Source organism: Apis cerana, linkage group LG6 (genome assembly GCF_029169275.1).
Source record: "Apis cerana isolate GH-2021 linkage group LG6, AcerK_1.0, whole genome shotgun sequence".
NCBI classification, from domain to species: Eukaryota; Metazoa; Arthropoda; class Insecta; order Hymenoptera; family Apidae; genus Apis; species Apis cerana.
This window is the reverse complement of record NC_083857.1, coordinates 6,560,222-6,581,419: the sequence shown is the minus strand read 5'-3', so window position 1 is coordinate 6,581,419 and position 21,198 is coordinate 6,560,222. Positions and strand designations below refer to the sequence as shown.

The following is a 21,198-nucleotide window of genomic DNA, read 5'->3' as shown; positions in this document are numbered from 1 at the left end:
CGGGACAGCCACGATAAATTATTCTCCACAAACTTGACACATTCACAGTCTCGCGTGTTTTATGCTTAATTACATCTCGAACGCAAGTTCGCGTGCAATCGTGATGCTCCCAATCTCATTGCTATATTTACTCTCACCGTGTACAGTAATTAAATTATTTGCCTATTTATACCTCAGCCTTGAAATGTTGGGCTTCGTTTAAAAATTAATATAAATCTAAAGGTACATATCGCATGGCACGTGACATTATTTTTATTCGGAGGAAAGTTTAAAATTCCTTATTATAGTGGGTGCTTATTTATTTTGAAATAGTTTATCCAACGAGCCTTTCACTAAGTTCAACAGTGAGTTTACAATTTTCCAATATAATTGAAAACTTGATCGAAACCTAGAACATTTTCCTCACTTTTTTAAATAAAAGTCTTATAAATGTTCAATTTCATTTTTCAAAATATTCATGATTAATTCTTATCCACATTGAATTCGTGTTTCTGATATCAACACAATTATCCTTTACACTTTAGAAATAATAATAATTACAAAACCGAAGAACGTAATTCATCTTGTTCTCGACGCGTTCTCCCCGATTCGAATTCTTATCGTTCGATAAAACTTATCGCCCCCTTCATGGTGAAGAAAATTCAATACCTGCCCACTTTTCGTCGAAGAAAAGCGCGCAGGATGAACTTATCAAGCAACGCGCGCCCTCCTCGCTGCTTCTCCCTTCATTTTACCCGGTCGATTTACTTTTTCCACGTGACCCACGCTCGATTTATAATCTCCCTCGTCGCACTTTTTGCGCTTCACCCCGTTCGCGATTCAAGAATCAACGCGTACACGCCTTAGACGCATTCGCTCGCTCCGATAGAATAAGTTACGACGTCATCCAATGTTCGAAGCGTTCGACGTTCTCACAATGGCACGATAAATCACCGTCAAACGCACGCTTCATTTTGTCCGTCAATTTGTTGGGTACAGCGATGCGTGCCGAACTTTAAGCCGCGTACCCATTGGATATCGCGCGAGTTGGTTGCCACATTTGTGAGAATCCGTGGAGATTACTCCGAGATGTTTCTTGATGGTGTAAGGAATACTTGATTCAAAATGTGAAACCACGCAATACTTACATTCCCTAAGAATATTTCTTCATTGCTTCTACCTTATTTGATTCTATCTCTCGGATAATCCTTTAACAAAAAAAAAAGGATGGCTGTTTTGATGTAACCAAGTCATCGATACTTTTTTTTTGTATCTTTCTCAAAGTGCCAATATTTGACGTTGAATAAACGATACTTCATTCAAGGAGAAAAAAATAATATATCTTTGCTCGCAAATTGCAAATATTTGTATTATAAATAATTTAATATAAAGCCATCGAATTAATAAATGCAGATTATTTTTATTCGGATTAAATATACGTAAATTAACGTTAATACGCACAGATCCTATCATCAGCATTTCGTATTCGCGCCAATGCGCTAGTAAATGGCGGGACGTTTACTGTCATCGTAGATTCAAGTAGGCACACGATTCATCGTGTCACGCGAGCCGGTTTGGCCATACTTTCAACACAGCCGTTTGTTGCTCTTTTCATCCCTGTGCCCGCGATGCACGGTAAACGCGGCAAACGCTGATTTATCATCGCTACGTAACAAGTACGTTTCCATCTTTCTCCATTTACACGCAGGGGCAGCGCTTTCTGCCTGTCGCGGACCAGCGATAACTTCTCTTTCATTCAATCGTTTTCAGGGACGTTTGTCGACTTGAAATGTCGATTTGAAAAATCGTGCCAACAGAGTGGGCACAGAGTTGCATTGATCGTTAAAGGTGAAGGCTGTTGGAAGAGGGTGAAACGAAATGAGAAAACGAAGGAACTTCTTTTCGATAGTCTTCGCTTCTTTGTCGATATTTAACAATTATTAACATGATATTTGTGTTTACCAATCTTGAATAGTAACATTAAATCTTATTGTTAAATTGGATAAATAAGAATAATTTATGTATATATATACACACACACAGTATAATTCAACAGATCCGTTAAAAGATATAAAAGATATAAAAGATGAAATTAGAAAGTGAAACTGGAAAAGGTACGTGGAGTAAAAATTGTATTTACAGTAGTGTAGATAAAATTTTATTTGACGTTCTTATCGCATGCAAGAAATCAATGAGAAACGTATCGATTCATTCAGAAACGGACTGGCGCAATATTCGATTGGCAAAAAGGAAATTACACGTTGGTAAGTTCCAATTAAGAGAGAAACATTCGCATGGATCGGTTAAAAATGATTATCTAACACATTTAAATAACGCATAAATTGTTTGAACTCGAGAAATCGAGCGTGGTCGACGATCCAATCACTTCGTGTAGCCAAATTACACGGTTCACCAAATGGTCGTAAGAAGAGATTTTTTTTTTTTCTTTCTCTCATTTTTTCCCCTCCCTTTTTGCTTTTTTTTCTCTCTCTCTCTCCCTTTTAGGGAGCACTTACCAGTCCTTTTCTAGCGATACGGGTGATCGAATGGCTTAGAGCCGAGAGTGAGTGGCCCCATTCCAAGCGATTTCATTTCATTTCATTTCATTCCATTCCATTCCATTCCGTAGTAGACCATTCGATTCGATCGTGCCAGAGGAGTACATAAGACATTATGTAAGAGCATTCACGAGCGTACCCGTAAAGGCGTTTCCTCAAGAATTTCGAAGTCCAAAGAATTTCGTGTACCAATCGTACGCTGTTTGCCACATGATCGCTAGGCTCATTTATATTCCACGGACGTGTTTCACTTGTATAACGGTAGGAAAATGCTATTGCGAGAGAATACGAAGCGATCTATTCGAGGAAAATCAATCACAATTTGGAAAATTTATTTTATCGAGTTTCTTTCCTTCTAATTGCCAGATTAATTAAATCGACATAGTTTAATGACATGGTTAGATCGTATTTTTTCGAATTTGGAATAGATATCTGAAAAATTGTTGAAATTATATAATTATTCCATTCTTTCAGACGACTTTTATCTCTCGAAGTTTGTAAAAAAAAAAAAAAAAAGAATTATAATCGAAGCTTGAAAGTTTCCTCGAAAAAATTGTTTATCTTCTAAAAGATATTTAAACTATCTTTATTTAATAAAACACTTAAAACTATGTACACGGTATATAAAAATAAATGGAATGAACTTAATGACTTCCGGGCGCGCGTTATTTAAATCTGGTTGTCGAGCGCGCAATTATATCTACGCAGAGAAAAAAAGTATTTCGTTATAATTCACGCTTTACTTTTTGTGATCAGAAGTGAAAAGAACGTGTAATGAAATCAAATATGTTTTAGAACGCTTGCTGTTAACGGTACCATGCGTGTAACCGCGCGATATCCTCGTATGTGTATGAAATGTTAATAGCCAATACTTGAAAACAAATGCCAAAACAATATAAAACTCTAATATAATTAAAAAAAAAATCTACTCCTTTTATATATATATATATATAAGAAAATAAAAGAAAATATGCGAATAATAATAATAATAATTTGTAAATAGAAAGCGCAATGGGGAAGTTGCACCTACAATTTTTTTCCTATCGCAAGAAGAGTTGTACAAGCTTGGATATCAAGGACAAATCAGAAACACGTCATCACGACGTAAAGTATCATTAAACCTACGGTATTGCTAACAAGCACAAACTGATAACTGTTGCCGTAATCGGCCATAGTTATTGCCACAGGCGCCACTCATTTATGACAATAGAAAACATTCACTCCGTCTTATGGAACGTGCAAATGTGCAATGAAATAGAGGTTTTACTTTTTAAATGAAAATTACATTTAAATATTAGTTAAGTTAAAGAGAGAGAGAGAGAGAAGAAAAACCAAATATGAATTTAAAAAAGAATTTAAGTTCGAGAAGAAATATATTAACGTCTTTCCAAATTTATTAAGCTATACGATAATGTAATTAACGTTGGATAAATATTTAAGAGCATCGGAGGAAGAAAAAAAGAAAGGGCAACGGACAGGCTTCCCTAATGGTGCGGATGCACGCGAATGCACGGATTGCAGAATGCACTCGTTAAAAACTGTTTAAACGCTATTTAATACGTGGAGGAAGGAGGAGGAAAGAGGAGGTATTCCACGGTAGAATGTTCGATATTAATAACTTTAATGCATAGAAAATATTTAGAAATATCTAAATAATTTTGCATACCACTTTATCGATAACCGCTTTTAAATGTAAATGTACGATCAAAGATTTTTCCTATCCGTAATATATCCGTTTAGTTTATAAATATAAACATACTGCAAATATTTCTACCAATAACTAATTATTTAATAGAAGCGTTAAATACGAAGGCTAAAATATGAAACGATATTCAACGTTTACTATTTTTCACGAAAAAGTGAGGAATAAAATATACGTTGGATGTTGTTGTGAAGATTAACCAAACGAAATAAACAAAAAAAAAAACACGCTTATCTTATGCTTTCTAACATAGAAGAAAAAAAAGAAGAATGCATAGATTCCGAGGAGGCAGAAAATAATTCACGTCAGAAAGAAATGATAACGAGTACAATTGATAAGTGATTCGTTTACTACTTAATGTCGGCCATACTTTATACCGTGCTCCTATCGTGCTCCTAATGGAGAGAACATAGGGGAGGAGGGGACGTGAATCAAAGGATATCGCGACAAAAAGAAAGCGTGAAAGCAACGGTTACTTCATCCATTTTCCACGGCGCATATGTACGCCATATACGGTGATCAGACACATCAGCAGGAATTTAGTAACAGCGTCGTGTTAAACTCGCGACGCACAAATGGACTCTGCGTAATCTGCGACTCGAGGCGAATGGTATTCGGCGAGCCTAATGCAGCCTCGGGAATCGTGAGCCTCAAAGCGGGGTAGGGCCATTCATCGTTAAAACCTTTGAAAGACGTAAAACACGGCCAGGCTCGTGTATCAAAAGTACACGAGGGGAGAGGTAAACTACTCTCTCCTCGACCTATTGGGACGTGGTTTTAAACGTCGCGGGAAAACGAAATTTTATCGCGGCAATTAAACCGAGAACGAGAAGAGAAGATGCACGCATCGAATTCCAGAGATGTAATACTTCAATTAGCCGGCGTAATGCACGTCTAATAGGAAAATTAACGGACATGGAGTGCGTGCGTCTTAATTACCGGGAATCTGCCGGCATGCATAGTTGCGATAATATTTTAAATGGCTGGCTTGGTAACACTCGTTCGAAATTTACGGTTAAACGGATGGAACGTCTTCACGCCACGTGACAGTACGATAACCGTATTTCATCGGAGAGGAATCTCGACGAGACAATGACCGAAGATGCGATTACCTGTCGAGGTTATAAAATTTCGCCAAGTTCATTCGTTTTGTTACTCGAGAAATTGCTTCATAAATAAATAAAATGTTTCTATCAACGGTGAATCCTTCCTCGTTATATCTGTATTTTATATATTGTATATACGTGTGTGATGGTTAACGATGCAATTTTGAATTTTGTTATAAATAAAATAAATTTACTTTTAAAATTTGGAACTAAAATTGGCATGATGAGCAACGACGACATGGATGGAAGCTTGGATACGTTCATCTGTTGAAATACATAATAGAATTCAACTGTGGATATTTCGATTTCTTCCATTCGCTTTAATTTAACGGTATAAATAATGGTTATTTTGTATACATCTTGTTACCCTCGATTACCATGAATTACCGATAGCTCACCTGGCATTGTTAAACTAACGAATCGGTTTCCTAGAAAACAATTTCCATCGACACGTTTTATCGAAGTACAATCGCGCGAACGTACAATTAAACGTGATTGTCAGTCAAGATTCTAAGCGAAAACCTGCCTAGAATTCTCCCATCCCCATTAAAAAGAATACCGCGCGTACCAGATTTCAGGGAAGAAGAGGAGAAATACGCAACGAACGAGTTTACGAGAAGTTCAGATTACGAATTAAACGAACCCACAGCAATTGTTGAACGTGTTGTTGTGCACGGGATATATATCTGTACGCACGTATATATATATATATATCGATTGGTGTCCCGCGGGCGAGAACAGAGAGAAGAGAGTCGAATTAAATCGGCCTGGCTACATCCTGGAGTCCGTGATCGTAATTATACGGCGGGGCCCCGACTATTTTTGGGCCGGTCGGCCGCAGGCGAGGCGTCGTTAGTTTGATAGTTCCCGGATACGGCAGCCATACGGTTAACGTATAACGACGTTCGTGCCATTCGAGTTATAATAACAGAGATGCGAAAGCACGAACATGAAAAAATGAGCCAGACGACAGCGCGACGCCAGGAAGAAACCGCAGGCACGCAGGTCAATTCGATACAAGGGCCGAATTCCTCGGGGCCCGGGGTCGTGTCGCCTTGCCCCCTCGGCCGGCCAGCGTTACGTGCTTTCGGTCAGAGAAACGTATTCCTCCGTCCTGGCGCACATCCCTCCCTTCCCCGCTATTCTATTCTTTCAATCACGACCAAAAGATACGACGACGAACCACCATTATAGCGCATTAGTGAAACGAAACGATCTGTTAATTCAACGATACACGTTCCACGTATTTGGTCCGAGGTAAAAACTCGAGCCGGCATAAAACAGAGTTCTGCCTGTGATTTGCTCGAAAAGAAGTATAAATGGGATTTAAAATAAGGGTGGAAAAATATGGAAAAGTTTAAAGCGGCGGTATTCGTTACACTATGCTGCTATCGACGCATGCCGCCATTAGGGTTAACGTTTACCAACGTTAATTAAAAACAAAGAAAGAGAAAATAGAACGACGAGTTACAGAAGCTTCGTAAAATGGTTCTGTAAATAAATGGGAGGATTCCATAAGTGGTAGTGAATGGTAAACGTCCATTATAACCCGCGAGCAAGTTAATCAAAGCCGGGCCTGTATAAACAAAAAGATGTATACCTTTAACGTGCAACGTTAAGGAACGCTAATTACAGAGTAATGGCGCCAATAAGGTGCACACCGCGATAAATGATGGAACAAAAGCGTAGGAGACGCGGACAACTCGGTCCACGCCTAGGAAGCTGGAATGCGTAAAGATAACTAAAGATCAAGAAATTGCATAAGTCACGTAATGACCACAGTTGTGGTGTACACGCCTGTCGTATAAAATATAAGGGAGTTATGCTCGATTATGCTTCGCCGGGCGTATAAGTGGCGCGCATACGCGTACATTACCGGCGAAAGGTTGTATGCGTAGGCGTCGTACACGTGCACACAGGGACGTGCACGCGCAGGCGCGTTAAGTAGATGCCGATAAATCGACAGATAGATATAACCTATCGTGGATGGTGCGAGATAATCGCGCCTTCAAGCACGATGTTAATTAGACCATAGACGCCTGTTAATGCGCGCATTAATCGGTCAACCTGGTTAAAAGAACGTCCGTGGAATCCCGGTGTAATAAATTTCGACGTGTAATCGTTCCTAATCTCGATAATAACGCGAGAGCGAAAAATTTGTACGGGAATGTAACATTCGTCGATACTTGATCGCTTCGTGCACAGCATGATGTTACGAACGAGCAGTCGTGAATTTATAGAAATTTAATCTGTACGTAGAAACTGGAATTTCGCTTATAATTACATAGAATCGGTTATGCTTCAGTTATCGGTCTCTCTTTATAAAAACTTCAACATTCAAGAACGAATGGCTCAAGCATTTCTTCCCTAATTCGTGGGAAGATTGTTTATTTCGTAGGTCGGGTCATAGCCATCGCTACGGAACCACGTTATCTCACAGGCCGTGACGGATGACACAATGGAGTACATTGACACTACGTGCCACGCTATCTGGCAGTATCTCACCTCATGCTCGTACACGCAAGCAAGTATACGTACGAGCCGCGTTCAATGTGTGCGAGCAATTCTTGTACGTGCATCGATGTACATGCATGCAGACGCTGCGAAGGTGGAGGTACTTTCACCAGGTAGCCAAGTTCCACGATGCACGCCGATAGCCAAGAGCAGCCCACTTTGAGAGCTGCATTCCGAGTGCATACTGCACCCTGCACCCAGGTTCGGATTAATACACCGAAAGACCCGACGTTTCCCGGATATTTCGTTACAAAATCCAGAACGAAGCGTAAAATTTTTTTACGCAATTTATTACGAATATATATGTGTATTTTGTAAAGAAATAAATATACAACGTTGTTTCTTCATTGCAAATTGCGTAATTGTAATCTTCACACCTAGAAATTATTCATCACAAATGTTATTTTTCCTAACCACTTGAATTTATCTCTCGATTGTGTTTCTAATGGAAAAGAAGATATTTATAAAAGAACGAAAGATGTTTGGCATTTACGCCAATTTTTCACTTGGCACGCAAAAGATATTCTGCGGTGCATTGACACACTATATGTCATATTATTATTTTAAAGGATATATGTATACATGTATAGAATGGCATGTTGGAGTCTCTGTACTTTCACCGGCTACCCAAGTTTCTCGATACTCACGATACGTTACGAATATCACGCATGAATATTTCATGGATCTTATAGCCGAGATCTTTTAATTTTCTAATAGCGTTTCTGGCGCCGTCTATCTATATTTGGAACAATTTTAAAACTCTCCTGTTCCATCATTTACCGATCGTAAAAATTAAAAAAAATTCATCTCATTTTAATAAAATACCGATAAAAAGCTTCAAACTGGCAACATTATCGATGTTGATCGAATAAAAACGAAAAAAAAAAATGGATATACCTATGATTACGATCAAAGCAAGAGCTCAGTGTACACTGCTATTAACCACACGTTATTAATCATACGTAATAAAAAAGACATCCAATATTTTCTTGATTTATTTCAATATTACCATCTCTGAGAGGAAAATATTTCAAAGAAAAAAATTCCCAATATTTTTAAGTACGAATTAAAAGATTAATATCACGATTAAAATTTACAATTTATTCAAAGGTACATATTAATTTCGCGAGCATCCAAGATTCTTCTCGAATCTCGTTAGTTTTATCGGTGCACGCGAGGTTTTCGCGCGAAACGGGGGAAGAGAGAGAGAGAGAGAAAAAAAAGAAAAGAAAAGAGGAGTCTCGAGACTCGAGGATGGCATGGACTTTCGAATGCACAGTGTGTTACGTCTTCCCCGCAAGTCCAGCAGTTACTGTCACGCGCGCCCACGCGATCTCGTGCAAAGGACGATAATAGCGCGTTTAAGTACGTATAAATTCCATCGTATAACTCGCGACTCCGTAGGGCGCTCCGAGTGCGCCGTTAATAACCCCGCCGGGTGGAAAACGGCGCAAGAAGCAATGAATTTTCAGGGGCAGATAGGAGACGCACAATCAACCCCCTCTCCCTTTCTCCTCCCTTCTTTTCTGCTGTTCGGCCGCTACGTGGGTGGACATTGCGGACGTGGCCGGTCTACGTTGCTTGAATTCGAAGACAGGCCCGTATCGGCCACGAGGGAGCCGATCCGGTATTGCCGGATGCTCGAATTCCACGTAGAGGGACGAGGATATTTTTTGAAAGAAAAAAAAAAAGGCCACAGGAGAAAGCAAAGCGGAAACGTAACGGAAATGTAACGTGTGGAAATTTATTCGATAAATCATTCTTTCCTCCTGACAATGCGAAGAAGCGTGGAATAGTGAAGTGAGAAATTGCACGAGAAAAAAATCTTCTGATCTACTTTTCTTTATTTCTTCTGACGAAGAAAGTTTTTTTTCATTTATTTCGTCTTCATTCGAGCGCACACAAATAAGAAATTTCATGTTTTGATTCATGTAATGTCGTGGAGGAGTATGTGGACACCATTTGGAAACACGTACAAATGTTGACGATCATTTGCCAGCGTTGCATCGTTCGCGTCTCCATCGACCGATCAAGTAGCTCGTAAACATTCATGAACCAGTTGTGCGACCCGTGAATACGCGGCTTAACGCCACGCGATCGTATCTCACGTTTGTCAAGCCAAACTTGGGCGTTAGTTGGCTAATTTTGAAGCAATTTTAACATTTTACGAACCGTATCTGGCGATCGTGTTTGAGAAAGGGAACGAACGAGAGCATAATTGGATACATATTAACTCGTTCTTGAAATCTTGATGTTCTCGATACTACAACAAATGCATAAATATAAAATTCAAATGTTCTAGGTCCTCGAGATTCGATATTGAAATAAACAGAATATTATTATCCGAAAATATTAAATCTTCTTTTTTATATGTCCAATTGAGATTTATTAAACTAATCTTCTATGGGTAAATAAATGATTGAAGCCATTATAGAGATCAAACAAATTTTTCAAGAAAATTAGAAATAAATTGTTGTCGTATTTTCTCGTTTCTTTTAAAAATAAACAAATTTTTCTTCTTTGAATTGCAAAGGAGTTTCACTATTGCTATATTTTAGAACCGTTTTAGAACCATTAGTCGTAAAGTCCCATATACGACTCGATAAGAGTCGATAACCTCAAAAAAAAAAAAAAAAAAATACCAGGGTGTCACACCTTTCTTACCATTGTAAATATTATACATACTTGTCATATAGATATCGTATAAGATTAAAATTCTCAATATTCTTCCAGTTCTCAAATTTTCAATTCTCGATCAATTTGCTTCTTCGAATCTCCGCGAAATATTACAAGCCATATTATTCAAGGTTTCTTCGCGTAAAATTCTACTGATTTTTTTTTCCTTTTTTCCTTTAATTCCTTACCAAACATTATATACGATTTCTCTCCTTATTTAACAAACGATTCCACGTAAGACGTAAGAATAAAGTTGATTTCAATAATACCGAAGTTATTACGATAAAATGTTAAAAAGATATACTATTATTATTTATTTCTTAAGAGACTATCTTATTTTATAAGAACAGAATAGGAAATATCGAATAATTACGATGTATAAATAAAAAAATGAAAATTTCTTCAAAGGAAAAAAGAATAGCTATGAAAACAAATTTGACAAAATGTATTACGTAAGGAGGATTGAATCACTTTTAATGGAAAAAAATTGTACAATTCAACATATCATGTATATACATATAGAATGTTGTTCATAATTTTTTCCCAAATTTCGTATGTTCTATAGATATAAACAAAAAAATATTACGTAAATATAAAAAGATTTAAATACAGACTTTTCCTTCTTAACTTTATTAAAAAGTCACAACAAAAGCAAAAAGAACATAGTAATTCAAGATTACCATAATATGCTAAAAATAAATTACCAATCAATATATGATTATCCTACAAAATTTCAATTAACTTCTTTTTTAATCAATTACTCCACTCTTAATTTTAATATTTTATTTCAAAATTCTCTCGCATCTCGCAGAGTACAATCTCTAACGAAACCTAAACCAAAAAAGGAGGAGAGAAAAAAAAAAAAAGGAAAAAATAAACTGAAACATCCTGTATACGCGTGAAAGTTTATCGTAGCCGGTCTACGAAGAGACACACACGATACGCACGAAGGGGAGCAGGAACGATCCGAGTCTCGGGGCAACGTGGCTCGTAGGCACGGCAATGTTGACCAGCTCGCTCGCAAATCGGGTACAAGGTAAAGGATTCGTACGTGAGTGGCGTTCCAACGGCATCAGGTTTTATCGTGGATCGTACCGCGGCTTCATTATTCGTTTCTGGCACGTACGGGCATTCACACCCGTTCGAGCCACGATCGGGCTTGCCAGCGGGTTTCTTTTCCTCCGTCGAGAGCAGAACGAAGAAACAGAATCCACGACGATTCCGAGGCCCGATCGTACGAGCCCTCCCCTATCCACACTACTCGGATGCATAACGAGTAGTTCTCGCGTTCCTTGCCATTTCTACCGAGAAAGACGCGTATACCTTTCAGAGGAGATGCCTTAGCTTTTGTGTATGTACGCACGTGTGTGTGTGTGTGTGTGTACATGCGCGCATGTGCATGGATACGAACGCGCGAGCACAACGGACCGCTCTCTGCCTCCAAGCTTCTCCAGAATTATTTTTATCGCGATGCCCATTGTTCACTGTTTACGGTAAAAGCGATTTATGTCCGCTCATTGATGTATGAATCGATCTGAAATTGTAATCGAGAGAGGAGAGACAAGAAAAGGAAGGGGGAGTGGGGGAAGAGGGGTTCGATTTTCGAGCGAGCCAGCCGAACCGACACATCTTTCTATTCTTTTTAAAAGATTAGTAGATTCAAAGCGTACCTTAGTTGTTGAATAAATTTAATTACACATATCTTGTAACTTGAATTTGATCTATCTATCTACGAAGGATCATACTCGAAGATCTCTTTTTTCCCCTCCTCCTTTCGATTTATGATCTATAAAAGACTTTTTCTATTCGAAAAAAAAAAGGAAATTATTTCGAACAATAGAGCAGAGAGAGAGAAAGAGAGAGAGGCTTTAAATAGCCATTGGAATTTTTGTATCGCCGAACCGCGATAAAAATCGCACCGCACGCGCGCGTGCTCGAAAGGCGGGTTCACAATAGTGTTTGTTCTATTCTATATGTGACCCGGTCCTTGCGACTCGGAGACAAGACGTGGAATTGTTCGGAATAACCTTCGTGCGGTTTGAGGTCCGGCTGCAACGTGACCGTGAAGGTCGGAACACCGCAAGCCCTTCGCATAAATTCCTTTCTATGGCACGTTCTCCCCTAACTTTACCCGAGAGGAGTCGTGCTCTCCACGGAATATCAATGATGGTACCACATAAATTGAGAGATGCCTTCGCGATGGGCTCCTGAGAAATCGCCTTATCAAAGGGGAGGGGAGGAGGAGGAGGAGGGAAGCGGGGAGGGGAAAGAGGTGGTGGTGTTTGTAAGTTATTCCACCGCGTGTACGACCAATTATTCCGCGTGAACTTTCCGCGAAGCGTATTCACATGGTGCGTAAAGCGCTATTTTTTTACTCGACGCCGTTCGATATTTATGCGCGACAAACGCAGCGAGCGCTGTGGCGGACGCGATGGCGTGCGCTATGCCGGGCTCCATGCGGGTACCGAAAAATATTGGATTGGGATACCGAAGGTTTCTTGCCGCGTAAAGTTCACCCCGGCACCCGAAACGTGTAACTTTGAATGGATTTTATACGATCGAATATCGCATTATATATGCGGGATATACCGAGTTATTATTCGATGCATTTCGGATTATGTAAATTATTCGATAATAAAAAGTGAAAAAGTTGCTCGATGGGAACGTAAATTATAATTTACCTTGCGCGCGTATATGATAGATGCGAGAGTTATTCGAGAGCTGAGTAGGAGAATTTTAATTCGACTCGGAGTATATATATATATATATATATATATAGAGAGAGAGAGAGAGAAGATTTTCGATCAATCTGAAACGTATTTAAACTTATTTCGACTCAGATCGATCCGATTTCTTAGCCTGCTATTTGTCATTTGGAAATTCAAGTATTAGTTTATGTACTCGATTTTAAAATTTAAAAACTATTCAACGATCGGAATATCTATTTAAAAATTTTAATCCAAATGGTTCTCTCATTATTGGTTCTGATTATTTTTATATTTGCGATATCACAAATGTAAAATGATACGTTCGATGTATTAAAAATCGAATATAATGTTAAAATGGAATATCGATCAAAATCGTCATTATATAAAGCGCTCTAATCTCTCTAACTGTTTTTAAAACGACAAAGAATTATGCTCGTCTCGGTTTCTATGTTAAACGAGAAGCGCGAAGAAATTCCGCGTTCGTAATATTCTCGTGTAAATAACAAGACGTGGAGAAAAGCCACGGACGTAAATTCAATCGAAGCGGTTACCTTGAGCGCCATTTAAATCAACGGAATTCCACAACATGCTCTGCGAGAGAGAAGCTGCTAACTACCAGACTTCCAACAACAATCAACGTGCCCGGGAAGGCAAGAGAGAAAAAGCTGCAGGAGATGGTTCGTAACTTGGCAATAAATTATAAATTGTGATCAGGCAGGCGGTGCTCATCGATGCATTATGGATCGTGCACAAGGATTATGCAGGTCGAACACGGCGATCTGTAAATTCTACTCCGTACGTAGAACGTACTACGTGTAATGCTGTTTTACATTTCATCATGAATATCAAACGATTGTCGATCGTTTCATAGCGGGAAAAAAGATACGAAAGGTAAAAATTGTACATGTAATGTTCCTTTTTATTATTTTGTCATTTAATTTTCATTTAAAACGATCGAGTTTTTTTTACAAAAGTATGAAATATTTATTTATTAATATTTACATTTATAAATAGGAATTTAGGAACGTCATTAATGAGTCAAATAATGAAAAAGCAGACATCGTCATTTTTTTTTTAGCCGAAATGTTAAGCTTGTAAATTAACATTTCATTGCTCAGTATCAGATAATAAAGTATTCCGTGTGTTTACCTTCGTTTATTTCGTGATTTTCGAAATATGACTATATTCAAAAAATTTTTAAACTCAAGAGGAATATTTACACGAATATAAAGTTTTTTCTCTCTTCGCTTCTTCGAAAATAATTTCAATTAACTAAATATCTCGTTTCGTTCTATGAAATTATCAATACGGAATCTTTCTTCTTTTCGAGACGAGATTCCACATTTTTCAGCCGCGATAAAGAAATTTCTAAAATAAATCTAACTCGTCGTACGAGATAAGATGCTTTCCAAGCACGAACTCTACTTCTTTCATGTATAACAATCTTTTTGGAGGTAGACAAAATTTTTTCCTAACTCAATTTCGAATTTTTCATAAAATATTTACCTTTAAAAAGTTGATTTTTAATTTTAACCACTTCTATTCTATTCCATCCAATAACAGTAATTTTCATCCAATATCCAGAGAAGACGAATGATCAAAATTCTATTGTATCACCTTGTGTGTAGTAAGGTGTAGTACGTGATCGCGTTTCCTATACTGGCAGCCAGCGAGAGAATGAAAGAATGCACGAACGATCGTACTGGTTTCGTGTAAGCGATTCGAAACGGTGCAAGCAACAGCATCGGACATCGGATACGAAACGATCCTTCGTTCTTCACTCTCTTTCTCCGTCCGTGTGTTACGAGCACACCTATACGAGTATGACTCATCGCATCGAGATATAATTATGATAATCGCAGACACCCCGATACGCGCGCGCCTTTCGTAGCCATCGCGAATTTCTCGAGAATGGAGTTTATACGGGAAGAGAGGAGGTTGGATCGGTCCAGGCCGATTAGCCCGGGCCAATATTCCCCTCGATGATTACGTTTCCCGATCGAGCCCCCTCCAAACTGCCTCCCAGAGGACGAAAGCATGTGTTAAGCCAGAATACATCAGCTGTCCCGTGCCGAAAATTCGCAAAAGCCGTTACCACTAAAAATGCCCTTCTGCTTTGCCTGCTTGCAATCTTACGAAACTCGAAAACATCGCCCCGATTCCGTTCCCTTCGACACTGATTACCGGTACTGTTATCAGATATTTAAGCGTCTTATTGAGCAATAATAGCTCACGGCGGTCTCTCATAAATTTTCGGACGAACCTTTTTCTCTCTTCTTTTTTTCGGATCACTAGTCCTGTAGTATCGTTTATCCGCGTAATACGAATAAATCGCAATAATAATCGGCATCATGGGTACACGGGATAATATTGTATGGTAATAAAAATTTGGTATTCGTAATTTGGACATAATTAGATTTCCATTTCGCGTTTCGATTCGTGAATTCGTATTGATCGAGTGATACGTTCGATGATTGTTCCGTATCTTCGATTATTAAAATATAAGAGAAGGAAAAAAATATATAAAGAAAAGAGAGAAAGAGAAAAAGCATAGGTAGACAATGAAGAAAAGGGAAAGAAGGAAGGAAGGAAGGAAGAAAGAGAATAAGAAGTTCTCCGCTGGTTTCAGACTTTATATAGAATCTGGATTGTGTAGCTACCGACCACCATCTGTCGTCCGACTATAGATACTAATCTTCAGTGCTGAAGAGATAAAGGGCGAAGCAAAAGATGGCGCTTTGTCTTAGCCGCCCCTCGGCATTCCTCTGTTCCGAGGCAACTTCAGCCCAAGAATTATAATCACCCCACGGTATCCTCCGAATATTTAGACCTTCGTAGACAATTTTTACAACCGAAGGGAAGGTTGCGTGGAAGAAAGAAGAAGAAAGAAAATGAAAGGAATGAAGGAGAATTGACCTGAACAGAAGAGAAAGAGAGATGAGAACCTCGAGCACCTGCGCGTTTTACCTTCGGCCACATTCTTTGTGATTTCCTCGAGAAAAATAGCTCGGAATTCTTGGCCACTTTCGGTACGTTCGGCCTTTCCATACCATTCTAATAATTTTAAAAAAAGAAAGAAAGAAAGAAAGAAAGAAAGAAAAATTTAGAAACCAAAAGAAAAAAGAATCATTCCATTTTCCTTCGAGGCTTTCTCGAATGATGATCATTATCGTTTGGTTTCGAAGAAATTTATGATCTCGATGGACAAGCTAATTTTTTCCGGGACAAAGAATTTCTCTTGTTCTTCGACCATAGTATCGACTAGCGTATCATTACTTTCTTTTCGAATAGAATTGGAAGAAGTGAAAATATGTTGAAAGAATATCACAGACATGATTATTATACACACGTTCCAGGAAACATCGTCAGATTGGAACTTTAAGTGGATCCTAGAAATGATAAATTCCAGGCTAAACTGCTCGTAAAATCAAGATGAGATTTCAACGAGTTGCTATATTAGACAAAATTGTTACTTTTCCAAGAAGAAATGGAAAAAAAAATATTTTCTGATTATATTTTGAATATTATCCGAATTTTTCATTCATTCATTTTTGATATTTATCATTAATTACTATATCTGATTAATTCTATATATAATTTTTGTTTTTTAAACTAATTGATATGTATATATATATATCTATACATGTCTACAAAAATTAATACACAAAAATATATTTATATTTATATTACAAAATTTAAATTAACTTTTTTATTCTCGCGACTTGATTCTAAAAAAATTGTGTCACTATGATTATATTACAAATTAATTTGAAATTTATTCAATTATTTCTATATGAAATTACATATATAAATTGTCGATACAATTTTAAATACAAGTCTAAAATTCTTTAAATTTATATAAGCATAACAAAATTTTCTTCCTTATACAAAATTATAAATAATCTAATCTAAAACTTATAAAAAAATCGAATTCGTTCAAATAATTAAAAAAAATATATTAGATTATTTAAATTTAGAGAAATTTTTTTTTTGAAATAATAAAAATTATCCTTGAATTCAATAAAATGCGTTTCGAAGTTAAGATTTCGAGCTCGTGAATACTTGGAATAGTTCGAACAGCTTTGGTACGAGATGAAAAAGTGTTTGGACGACCTCTCGAATGTCGGCTAAAGAGGTGCCTGAATATTATTTGCCCTAGCACACAACGGCCTCCAACGTAGCCTCGAAAAATATTTTGCACGGGTAATATTTACGCAGGATAAACACATAAAAGGCACAAAGCAACAAGAAGAGAATGGTGCGAAAGATACAAAACTAACGTGGTTGCTCGACATGGGTAGTATAATAACGTGAATTACGATATCGTGAACACTTGGTCAACACATACCGCGTTCTGCGGTTTTGCATTAAACGAAAGGAATATATATATTCACGTTTCCCTTTTTTCTTACGTATCTATATCGATATATGAAAGAAATAACGATATGGAATGTAATAGTTGAAATGTTACGAATAACGATTCGACAATAGTAATAAATATTGTTGATTACAATTATTATCTTTATTCTAATCAAAAATATATAATATTAAATAAATAAATATGTAATATATATAATATTTTATTAAAATGGATTAATGATGAATTTTATTGCGTTTAAACTACTTTCAACTATATATAATTTATGGTGATAGTCACGGCTACCGTTTCCTACGTATTAACATTCAATATGGCGAGCCAAAGTTGAAAAGAATGCCGCATTGAAAAACCGTTCTATGTCTACAATCAAGTATTTTACTATAACGAGTATATATACGAGTATATATATATACAAAGAGATTCAAATCATAAAAAAGATAAACATTTTTAACTTGTACATATAATTTGTATATAGCATGAAAAATAAAATAAAATCAGTTTTGAAACTACTATTTGAAAGCGAAGTTAATTAATATAAAAAATAAAAAAAAAAATAATTAATAATTTTGAAAACATAAAAGAATTATTATATATATAATAAAAAAAATTGTAATCAAAATCATATTCAATATAATATTTTTTAATATTAAATTTATTTTATATTGTATTTCATCAATGTTAATTATTATTTAAAATTATGAAAATAATTTATTTTAAAAATTAAAAATAAAATAAAGATACGCATTCATGAATAATATATATATATATCGTTCATTTTTCAATAAGAAAAAAATGATTTATTTTTAATTGCAATAAATGCATGATATTATAGACTTAATACTAAAATTCAAAAATAAGAAATTTATAAGTTTCATTTCGTGAAAATTATTAACGAAATACGCTTACCTAATTTCCCAAAGATATGTTCAGATACAATTCACGTTTTGTGAAATTACTTTTTCCAGATATAAACTAGAAGAAGTTAACCTCAACAATATGACTGGCTACACGCGGTCGAATGCGCGGGTGCCGCGAGTCGGAATATGCGCATGCGCATTCACAGTGGAATGTGCCCTCTCCCATGAACAACCTCTTCCCGTCCCGTAAACTAGCGATAGGTTCAAGATGTTTTAAAGTATTTCGAATATTATTTGAATTACAAAAATTTGATAATTTTAATGTATATTATTAATTAAAAAAATATTGTAATTAACACTTGCAATCCAATAGCTAGATCATTTTTGATTTAGTTATCTTAACGATTAGCTAATTATACTAATTAGATAATTAAAATTATATATATAAATTTCTGATATCGGTAATTAATATAAATTTTTAAATTTTACTATATATTTTTATCCATTTAATTTTAAGAATTAATGATTTAGAATTTTTTTCCTTTAATAATTTAAATCATTTTTTAGATACGACATTTATGAATACTTTAATTTTTTAAATATAATTCAAAATTTTTATATTTTTAAATTCGAATATTTAGCAATTTGAATTTTTACATTATTAATTGTTTGAATTTTCAGAAACAATTGTCATTATTATATATCTTTTTCTTCAATCTCATCTTGTCAATTCTTGTAAATCTTTTTTGCATTACAATTGTTCTATTCATTTTATTGAATGGTAATATCGTCGCAATCATCGAAATGTGCATATATAGACTTATACATTTATAAATACATGTCGGTTATAGAAAACTCTTTATGAATATCACACGTGTGTATACTTTTTACAATTTGTTTTACAATAAAATTATTATTTCAAAATCTGCTAATATGATCAAATAAATTTTTGCTTAATTATAAAATATTAATTATAAAATATTTTTGCTAATTATAAAAACAAATAAAATAATGATCAAATTTTATAAATAAATATAAAAAGGATTACATAATATTTGCAAATATTGTATATATTCAAATATTCAAATTTAGAAAATAATTATTTAATTATGAGTATTTCATTAATAAACAAGAAACATATATCGAAATTATATATATTATATATATATCGACATATGTCCTATACAAATTATGTTTTAAAATTATTCCAGTTTCATTACCCGCGCTTTTGAAATGGCGTCCTAATATTTAAACATGTTGCCAATTAAGGATTCGAAAAGATCATTATATATTTAAATATTTAAATATGAGATTATATCATAATAAAAATTACAAAACATTTAATTTTATGATTTAAACATAAAATATGAGAAAATGATTACCTCTTCTTTCCGTTCCTAATGATTTATCTGAGCATAAAGAACATTCCGATGATGCACGTAATCCGGTTAATCCAACGTAACACAAAGAAGCCTGTTTTAGACGCGTAACAGGTGGTCGTAATGAATAAACACTTTTGTGTAAAGATACTATAAAATGCACAGCACAACACAAATCGCACGTTTGCCGCCGCATACACGAAATTCAGTAATCTCACGTGAACTTCGATGCGAATAAAACGAATTCTTATTTCTTTTTCACACGTTAATCGAATCGCAGAAAAACCATTCTAACGTTACTACATTTTAATTCCTATAAAATTTGTTAACTTTATTGGTAATTATGATAGATGTAACCTTACAGAAATTTAGGACACAGTTTTGTGATACGAAACTTACAAGATGCAGTAAAACACCAACACAACATACTGCACCGGCGGCCGGCGACTGACTGACTGGCGGCACACGCCGACTTCCCATATTCGACAAACTAACCTCACAATGGAATCAACTTATAAAACTCGCGAATTATATAAATTATTGAAATTTGCCGATAATATAATATATAATAAAAATTATATAAAAATCGTACTTAAATTTCGAAGATTTATATAATTTTTTTATATGCATAGATTAAATTTATTGTAAAAATAATTTTTTTTAAATAAATTAGTTAAAATTCTTATAAATATATATATATATAAAATTTATTTTAAATATTTATAACATTTTATAATTGGATTAAATCTTTTTTATTGCCAAGTAAATTAGAACATTTAATATAAATAATTAATAATATTTTTGTATAAATGTTTTATTATATGTTTTATTGTATTTATTTTTTATTATATATATATATTGTATTTATATTAGTAAAAAAGAAACATAATTGAAATCTCTTTATGCAATTTTCTATTATTATAATTAATTAATTTGAAATTTATTATAATATATTTGTTTAATAATAAATTAATAATGGATTCATTTTGATAATCAATAACTTTAAAGATTTTTAAGTTATTCAAATAAATTATAAAATTTTTTTTTAATCTCTACTAAAAAATAAAAATAAATATATATATTTATCTTTATTTAGCTAAATAAAAAAAGGATTACAATATGCAATGAATTAATAAAATTAAACAATAGCAAATGATTAATACTTTTAGTTTTTTCCATGTATAAATAATTAAATTGATAATCAAAATTTTTTTCGAATAAAATTTTTTAAAAATAAATTAAATTACCCGCTACATAATATTTTAACAGGTATGTGCTGCCATCTTACAGTAATGATTGTAAGTAAAGATTTTATAAGCTTAGGAAATCAACGTTTCTGAG

At 35.1% G+C, this 21,198-nt stretch overlaps 1 protein-coding gene across 2 annotated transcripts in view; it reads right to left on the bottom strand.

Annotated features, from left to right (window-relative positions):
• The window catches only part of LOC107995206 (protein expanded-like), an 80,624-nt gene extending 60,320 nt beyond the window's left edge, over positions 1-20,304 (bottom strand). The window contains exon 1 of one of the 2 annotated variants that reach the window (XM_017052565.3): positions 19,861-20,304. The gene's annotated coding sequence lies outside the window, so the exon portion shown is untranslated. Of the gene's footprint in view, positions 1-18,527; positions 18,625-19,860 lie in introns of those variants that run through there. The other variant, XM_017052583.3, reaches the window with a different exon arrangement.
• Between the last annotated feature and the right edge of the window lie 894 nt (positions 20,305-21,198).